At 30.2% G+C, this 10001-nt stretch overlaps 1 long non-coding RNA gene across 1 annotated transcript; it reads right to left on the reverse strand.

Annotated features, from left to right (window-relative positions):
• Nucleotides 1-4557: 4557 nt before the first annotated feature.
• Nucleotides 4558-7221, reverse strand: LOC129905336 (uncharacterized). The gene is made up of 3 exons (XR_008770603.1): nt 6767-7221; nt 5901-6684; nt 4558-5028 (listed from the first exon to the last, which is right to left on the reverse strand). It is a non-coding gene; the product is annotated as an uncharacterized LOC129905336 (long non-coding RNA).
• Between the last annotated feature and the right edge of the window lie 2780 nt (nt 7222-10001).

Below are 10001 nucleotides of genomic sequence, written 5' to 3' on the forward strand. Positions count from 1 at the left end.
CAAAAAACGTTCAAGAACATTTTGGTACATAAATCATAATTTGGTGAATCTTAGTTCAAGAGTTATATGGGCTTTTGTTTTTTTTCGCAAGTGTCTGCGAATAATTTTGAACTTTCGAAGAAGGTAATTCAAAAAGTATGATTCACCAAATTCTGAAATTTATAACATTTGTTTAAAAAACGTTCAAGAACATTTTGGTACATAAATCATAATTTGGTGAACCTTAGTTCAAGAGTTATATGGGCTTTTGTATTTTTTTCGCAAGTGTCTGCGAATAATTTTGAACTTTCGAAGAAGGTAATTCAAAAAGTATGATTCACCAAATTCTGAAATTTATAACATTTGTTCAGAAAACGTTCAAGAACATTTTGGTACATAAATCATAATTTGGTGAACCTTAGTTCAAGAGTTATATGGGCTTTTGTATTTTTTTCGCAAGTGTCTGCGAATAATTTTGAACTTTCGAAGAAGGTAATTCAAAAAGTATGATTCACCAAATTCTGAAATTTATAACATTTGTTCAGAAAACGTTCAAGAACATTTTGGTACATAAATCATAATTTGGTGAACCTTAGTTCAAGAGTTATATGGGCTTTTGTATTTTTTTCGCAAGTGTCTGCGAATAATTTTGAACTTTCGAAGAAGGTAATTCAAAAAGTATGATTCACTAAATTCTGAAATTTATAAAGTTTGTTCAAAAAACGTTCAAGAACATTTTGGTACATAAATCATAATTTGGTGAATCTTAGTTCAAGAGTTATATGGGCTTTTGTTTTTTTTTCGCAAGTGTCTGCGAATAATTTTGAACTTTCGAAGAAGGTAATTCAAAAAGTATGATTCACCAAATTCTGAAATTTATAACATTTGTTTAAAAAACGTTCAAGAACATTTTGGTACATAAATCATAATTTGGTGAACCTTAGTTCAAGAGTTATATGGGCTTTTGTATTTTTTTCGCAAGTGTCTGCGAATAATTTTGAACTTTCGAAGAAGGTAATTCAAAAAGTATGATTCACCAAATTCTGAAATTTATAACATTTGTTCAGAAAACGTTCAAGAACATTTTGGTACATAAATCATAATTTGGTGAACCTTAGTTCAAGAGTTATATGGGCTTTTGTATTTTTTTCGCAAGTGTCTGCGAATAATTTTGAACTTTCGAAGAAGGTAATTCAAAAAGTATGATTCACCAAATTCTGAAATTTATAACATTTGTTCAAAAAACGTTCAAGAACATTTTGGTACATAAATCATAATTTGGTGAACCTTAGTTCAAGAGTTATATGGGCTTTTGTATTTTTTTCGCAAGTGTCTGCGAATAATTTTGAACTTTCGAAGAAGGTAATTCAAAAAGTATGATTCACCAAATTCTGAAATTTATAACATTTGTTCAGAAAACGTTCAAGAACATTTTGGTACATAAATCATAATTTGGTGAACCTTAGTTCAAGAGTTATATGGGCTTTTGTATTTTTTTCGCAAGTGTCTGCGAATAATTTTGAACTTTCGAAGAAGGTAATTCAAAAAGTATGATTCACCAAATTCTGAAATTTATAACATTTGTTCAGAAAACGTTCAAGAACATTTTGGTACATAAATCATAATTTGGTGAACCTTAGTTCAAGAGTTATATGGGCTTTTGTATTTTTTTCGCAAGTGTCTGCGAATAATTTTGAACTTTCGAAGAAGGTAATTCAAAAAGTATGATTCACTAAATTCTGAAATTTATAACGTTTGTTCAAAAAACGTTCAAGAACATTTTGGTACATAAATCATAATTTGGTGAATCTTAGTTCAAGAGTTATATGGGCTTTTGTTTTTTTTTCGCAAGTGTCTGCGAATAATTTTGAACTTTCGAAGAAGGTAATTCAAAAAGTATGATTCACCAAATTCTGAAATTTATAACATTTGTTTAAAAAACGTTCAAGAACATTTTGGTACATAAATCATAATTTGGTGAACCTTAGTTCAAGAGTTATATGGGCTTTTGTATTTTTTTCGCAAGTGTCTGCGAATAATTTTGAACTTTCGAAGAAGGTAATTCAAAAAGTATGATTCACCAAATTCTGAAATTTATAACATTTGTTCAGAAAACGTTCAAGAACATTTTGGTACATAAATCATAATTTGGTGAACCTTAGTTCAAGAGTTATATGGGCTTTTGTATTTTTTTCGCAAGTGTCTGCGAATAATTTTGAACTTTCGAAGAAGGTAATTCAAAAAGTATGATTCACCAAATTCTGAAATTTATAACATTTGTTCAGAAAACGTTCAAGAACATTTTGGTACATAAATCATAATTTGGTGAACCTTAGTTCAAGAGTTATATGGGCTTTTGTATTTTTTTCGCAAGTGTCTGCGAATAATTTTGAACTTTCGAAGAAGGTAATTCAAAAAGTATGATTCACCAAATTCTGAAATTTATAACGTTTGTTCAGAAAACGTTCAAGAACATTTTGGTACATAAATCATAATTTGGTGAATCATAATTCCTAAATAAATGCGATTTTCTTTTGTCGCGACTCATTTTTTAGTGTATTCTTTTGGTTTAAGTGTTGATAACTAAAAAAAATATGATTCACCAAATTCTGAAACTTGAACCTAATGTTTAGAAATTATGTATTAGCAGTTTTGTAGCTTTACAGAACTTGGTGTGCTATACCTTTTATTTTATTAACAATTTAAATTAATAATGTAACAAAGGAGAAAAATTTTTTCTAAAATGCAAATAGTTAAAGGAAACAGATCTTTTTTGAAACCCGTAACGTAAGGATTTTTGATACATACAAACACCTGTCACATGTCCCAATTTCTGAAATTTCAGTTCAGTGGACTGAACGAAATTTAAAATATTAATCGAGGTGCTCATCAGTAGCATAAGGATACACATACACTTTTTTTCGAATCAAGAAATTTAAAATGAAACAATAGAAATATCTACTACCATTGACTTAATATATATGGACTGATAGAAGCATATTCAGGTTGGTTCCACTTGTTTCTTCGCGATACTAGCGCCCTAAAAAAAAGCGGAGAATAAGTGCAACATTTTTGACGAAGTGCGAAAGGAACAAATATAGAAAAACAGAGAAAGCACTACCTTTTAACCATTGACCTACTATATATGGACTGCTAGTCGTTTGACTTTTCCATACAAAAATTGAAAAAAAATGATTCCACATCTTTCTAGCTCTACTAGCGGTATAACCTTAGACGGCGAAAAGAGGAAACTTTTAGTGAATGACATCTGTCGTTAAGAGGTAGTGCTTTCTCTGTTTTTCTATATTTGTTCCTTTCGCACTTCGTCAAAAATGTTGCACTTATTCTCCGCTTTTTTTTAGGGCGCTAGTAACGCGAAGAAACAAGTGGAACCAACCTGAATATGCTTCTAGCAGTCCATATATATTAAGTCAATGCTTTTAACGACAGATGTCATTCACTAAAAGTTTCCTCTTTTCGCCGTCTAAGGTTATACCGCTAGTAGAGCTAGAAAGATGTGGAATCATTTTTTTTCAATTTTTGTATGGAAAAGTCAAACGACTAGCAGTCCATATATAGTAGGTCAATGTCTACTACTATTATGAATGGATATTCCAACTGTTAAGATGGGGATTAATTTGTTTATGAAAACGGAGATAGATTTTCTTTATTTAAATCATTTTTCTTTACTTTTTGAATATTATTTATTTACAAAAATGCTTAAAACGATTTTCTTTAATTATAAACAAAAAAGTCCGTTAAGAAAACAAAGAAACTCATATTGTATACAAACGCATTTTTGATAAAAATAGATATGTATTAAATGTCATTTTGGAAAGTTCAATTTTATTGATGTAAACACAAAATCTTTCTTTTAGCGGAAATTATTATTAGCGAAGTTATAAACCATTAAAGTTCTTTCAAACCCATTATATAAAATACTCATTGCCTTTTTTATCGAGATTTACACCTATTTGCACACGAAACTCTTACATGACTTTTATATGTTTAAAAAAATCGTCCACACACAGTTACTTAACGAATAAAAATAAATCTCTTGGCCAATTTGCCACAAAAGATCATTGGATCTGCCAAAAAATCTCTGATTCAAATATAAATACTGCCTTATCTTACGTTCAGAAGCATAGTGACACAACTCAAAAATAACGATTTTTCAGCCGAAGCAAATAAGAAAACCATATTCAAAATCACTTTTTGAATTGCGACACTATCTTTCTCAACGTGCGAAATGCATGCATGAAGAAACTCGGCTACAGAGGCTAACAAACTGGTTTTCTTGAAATACGGAGAAATAATTTACTTAAATGCTTGTTTTGAATAACTCCAATATAACATTTTTGATTCATTCAAATATTCCCGGTCTTACGATTTTGATTAAATTCAGTTCTTTAATTAGGTTTTTTATAGCCTTGAACTGTAGGAGGAAGTACGCATTTAATTTTGTACTAATCTAACTTGCAACTAAGAACATACTTACTTATTTTCAAAAATTTCAATTTAAAAAAAAACAAAAAAAAAAAATTATTAATTTATTTGTATAGTACGAAAAAAATATATTGTTCAAGAAATTTTGCTTTTGTGATAACATTAAATAATAATGTTTATTCGAGATTTCTAAAGAATAACTTGTTAGTTTGTGTGGTGTTAATTTTCAAAGTGATTCTCAAAACTTAAAAAAAGTCATTTTCATTACTAACCAGATACTATTATAGGTACTATTGATTTATTGAACATTTATATATTGATCAATATATTTATATATCGAACCAAAGTAAGAACAGTTTTGACATAAAAACAAATCCAGATCAAAACAAAAGGTACCTATGTTCTTCAAAATTGTTTTTTGTTCATCAATTTTCCGCGAAATTCTTTAATTAAATAACAAGACTTGTTAAAAACTAATTATTATTATTATTATTCATTGGGTCAATTTTCCAATAGTTGTTTCTGATTCATTTGTTCTGTAATGTTGGCGTTCCAAAGCCTATGCTGGGTGCAATTTTTCCACTGCTACTATCCAACGATTCTCTGAAAAAAAAAAATTGTATTAAAACAATTATAACATTTTTTAGGGGTAAATAAAAGCAAAGTGCTACAATGGGACGGTATTGTTTTTGTTTACTATTTTTTATATCTTAAGATATCGATTCCAAAGACAATAATTGTATATTTGGGTTTAGGTAGGTACATCGTACATGTAAGCCTACATTTTGGTTAACAAATTTTGTGGTAGTGCTATACTTTAAAATAGATTGCAAGATTCCATATAAACAAAAAAAAATAATATTCACACAAGAAAACATTGTTATTCGATTCTGTCTGATGAAACTTGTAGATCACAAAAAAGGTAGTTGAAACCCGATAGCAAAATCCTACCCATTTGAAGACAGACATACATATACACAAGTAATTGGCAGAATTTTGCATTAGACATGCTAAAAAAATTATAACACAGCAGAACAGTTTCAAGAGAAACAATACATATGTAACAAAATTGTCAGAACAAAGAACATAATTATTTGACTGTTTTCACGAATCTGGGTTTTACTGGCCGTGTAATGCTAGCAAGGAGGTGCAATTTTGATTAGTTTAAGCATAGATCTGACAAACATTTTTGTCAAATATAAGAATTAAAATGTTGAAAACTTTGCATTTGAAAATAATATTAAATTTTTGTAGGTACTTTATTAATAGAAGCACCTGACTCCAGGAGCATTAACAATAATAATTTTGACTATATGCTTGTAGGACCTTTATAACTTTTAAATGCATGCTGCACGGCACAAGTCAGAAGGAATAGAAAATAGGAAAGATTATAGGAAAGAATTTTTTGTTGCATTCTATCGATAAAAAAAATAACTTGTGAAAGCAAATCACAAAGACAACATTCTTTGACTAACCTTGCTTTGGGATGGTCTTGAAACCATCGTATGATTAACACTATTTACATGTGGCGTTGTCGCACTGCCCGCTCTTGCTCCTATACTACTCTCACCAGCTTGATCATGTTTATTTTTTTTCTTTATCAAGAGCAGATATGCATCATCTGGATCAAACTTATTTATAAGTTGTTTAAACTGAAAAACTGAAAGAGAATAAATTCTTTTACATTTATCATAAAGAACATATGTACATACATATAAGTAAATCTTTCTCATCTTCTGGATTTAAACAGACATCACTTGATTTTATGACCAATTCCTTAATTTCTGCAATTGAAATTGGGCACTGTTTTCGTCGTAACAATTTTTTGTAAAATGTTTGTGTTATTTGATATTTTACCGTCTTCTTAGCCTGTAGGGCGTACATATCTTTCAAATACTGTTTCAGTATACACGCCCACACTGACGTTATACGTTTCCAAATGTCGCCAATAACCTCGGGTAAACGTTTAAAGAAAACATGTGGATTTTCCTCATGGTCTTCAAGAATATCGTCTGCATTTTCAGCAGGTTTGACATTCTTTGAATGTGGCTACTAGATTTTATAAATCAGATCAGAGGGGCGCATCTTGAACAACATATGGAAATTAGGTACATTGTCAGCGATGTAGAGCATCTGACGGAGTGTATTTTGATCATCAAATTGCTTGATTAGTGTTAAGACTAAGCACGTTGTTGATTTTTCGATTCGTTGCACTTTCATATTAATCTCCTTTAGCCTGGGATCTTCTTGATACGCTCACTATAATAAAATGTTATTTGTTACTTAAGATTCTTGGAATCTGTACCAAGAGTATATATGTTGCAATCAGCATAAGACGTACTAAACCTTGTCGCAATACTACACTCATCCTTTGCAGCATAAAGTCTAGGATAGCTTGCACATATGTATAATTGAATGATTCTGTTGGCCATCATTTAAAATCTTCTTCCTTTTTTGTTTTTCCCTTAAGAAAATGCTTAAGATTTGTTTATAAATAAAAAGAAAAACTGATGGTGGCGGCTTGCAAACATAAGTCTATTGGACTCTTTTTTTCTGAAGCACCTTAATGCATTTAACACAACCAACGATGGATAAGTTCCGTAGGTTTTAGCACTTCCCATAAAAGGACAATAAATAATCAACAAAAAATATTTTTAGAAAATTACAGACCGGGATATAGGTATATTTAGGATGTACATAAAAGTTTGTCGAGAACTTTTCTTTTTTTTGTTTGTTTAAATAGAAAGAAACGCGGGAAAAAATGTGAAATAAATTATGGGCTGTCAAACATTTTGACGTTGTTTGGGACAGATTTTGTTTCATGTGTGTTGGTTTTGTGTACGTGTATGACAGATTTTACTACGTTACATAACATTACGTCGCGTAACGTTAAATATGTGTGTAAATTGTAATTGTTTATAGAACTGTCATTTTTTTCACATTTTGTTAATTATTTATTAAACTATGATTCACCAAATTCTAAAATTGATTAACCAAATTTCACAAAGCGATTTCCGATCGATTGATACCAAAAAACCCTATTTTTGTTACTATCGTTTGCTAACTATACGCCAAACCTTAAATTGTTAATAACTTTTAAACTAGGATTCACCAAATTCTAAAATTCGTTGACCAAATTTCACCTAATTCTCACCTAATTATTTGCATCAAAATTTTTAAAAATCGTGAAAACTCTCTGCTAACTATACGGCGGTAATCATACTTTTGAAGTAATCATCTGCGGAAGTTCAAAAATGTTCCAAGACGCACGCGAAAAAAAGAAAATCGCATGTAACTCTTGAATTAAGATTCACCAAATTATGAATTATGTACCAAAATGCTTGTGGTCTTTTTCTGAATAAATGTTCCAAATTTCAGAATTTGGTGAATCATACTTTTGAAGTAATCATCTGCGGAAGTTCAAAAATGTTCCAAGACGCACGCGAAAAAAAGAAAATCGCATGTAACTCTTGAATTAAGATTCACCAAATTATGAATTATGTACCAAAATGCTTGTGGTCTTTTTCTGAATAAATGTTCCAAATTTCAGAATTTGGTGAATCATACTTTTGAAGTAATCATCTGCGGAAGTTCAAAAATGTTCCAAGACGCACGCGAAAAAAACAAAATCGCATGTAACTCTTGAATTAAGATTCACCAAATTATGAATTATGTACCAAAATGCTTGTGGTCTTTTTCTGAATAAATGTTCCAAATTTCAGAATTTGGTGAATCATACTTTTGAAGTAATCATCTGCGGAAGTTCAAAAATGTTCCAAGACGCACGCGAAAAAAACAAAATCGCATGTAACTCTTGAATTAAGATTCACCAAATTATGAATTATGTACCAAAATGCTTGTGGTCTTTTTCTGAATAAATGTTCCAAATTTCAGAATTTGGTGAGTCATACTTTTGAAGTAATCATCTGCGGAAGTTCAAAAATGTTCCAAGACGCACGCGAAAAAAAGAAAATCGCATGTAACTCTTGAATTAAGATTCACCAAATTATGAATTATGTACCAAAATGCTTGTGGTCTTTTTCTGAATAAATGTTCCAAATTTCAGAATTTGGTGAATCATACTTTTGAAGTAATCATCTGCGGAAGTTCAAAAATGTTCCAAGACAGATCAGTGTCCAAGATTCATGCGAAAAAAAAAACAAAATCTTTCTTGTGAGTAACTTCCACTGAATGTTAGTTCTGGGCTAGTGAAGATGTAAACAAACTTTTTTTGTATTATAAAATAGCATTTTTGTTGTAACTCGCATTGGAAATTTTCAAATCAAAGTGTATCTTGTAAATGAAAAACGTCACCTGAACGCATTGTCATCACAGTACACATAAAAAGGTAATATATTCCGAACTGACATTGGTCGCCAGATTGTCAAAACATGACACTTTGGCGACCAATGTCAGCTACCGAATTCTTAATTGTTTAAAATACCGACGAAAAACGCACAAAAACCGATAAACCACGCACACCACTAATTTTTAAACAATTATTTACCATTTTCCGCGATGAAACACGAAGAAAATTTGTTATTTTTCAATTTATAATATTTTTAAATGACATTTTATAAATTAAAACAAAAACAAATTTCCTGTTTACTGCGATTGAAATATTAAAATTAAAGGCCGACCTGACAGATTGGTGCCCATTTTTGACAAACAAATTTTGACAACGTTCGGAATATATTACCTTATTATGTGTACTGTGCATTGTCATAGTATACATTTATATTAAGTGCGTTCAATGTGAAAAAATCTGAATTTAGGTTCAGTTTTGGTGTGTTGAACTCTGCCATTCTCATTCGTGAGGTTTGTGTCCATGATTAACAAATGCTTTTTTTACGTTACGTCACGTTTGTTAATTTTTCTATTTTAGTTATTATTTAATAAACTATGATTCACCAAATTATGAAACTGATGAAATACGATTCACTAAATTGACACTGAATTATGGAGAAACTTTTTTTGAATTTCATGACCAAGTGCTGCTAACTTTACGCCTTACGTAATTTGTTAATAACTTTTAAACCATGATTCACCAAATTGTAAAATTGATTCACTAAATTTCACCTAATTCTCACCTAATTATTTGCATAAAAATTTTTGAAAATCCCCACTAAGTGCTGCTAAGTTGATGGCGGTGCTGCCAAGATTTCAGGTTTAGCCCCGAGGCGTTTTTTTTTGTCCAGTTAAGACCGGTGGTAATAAAAAACACACCTATTATGTGAGGCGCGCACTATTACATGATGCCTCTTGAGTCCAGGGCCCCTGTTCTGTAACTTTATCACTGGCGATAAACGTTTTTCAATTACCTGGATTTTTCAAAAATCTATACAGATAAAAGTTTTTGTTTTGATTTCAAAAATCTCGATGTCGTTTTTTTGCACAAAATCTATATAGATAAACAAAAAAACACACCTAATGTCTCTAAAATCCATTTTCTTCCATAAATAAAGCAAAATTTCTTTCAAATTCAGAATGTATGAATTAAGAAATTATGATCTGGAACAAAATTTCTTTTATTTTGATGAGATTAAATGGATTTTAAAGCCATTCAAATATTTTAT

The sequence above is a fragment of the Episyrphus balteatus genome, chromosome 1 (assembly GCF_945859705.1).
Source record: "Episyrphus balteatus chromosome 1, idEpiBalt1.1, whole genome shotgun sequence".
In the NCBI taxonomy this organism is placed as follows: Eukaryota; Metazoa; Arthropoda; class Insecta; order Diptera; family Syrphidae; genus Episyrphus; species Episyrphus balteatus.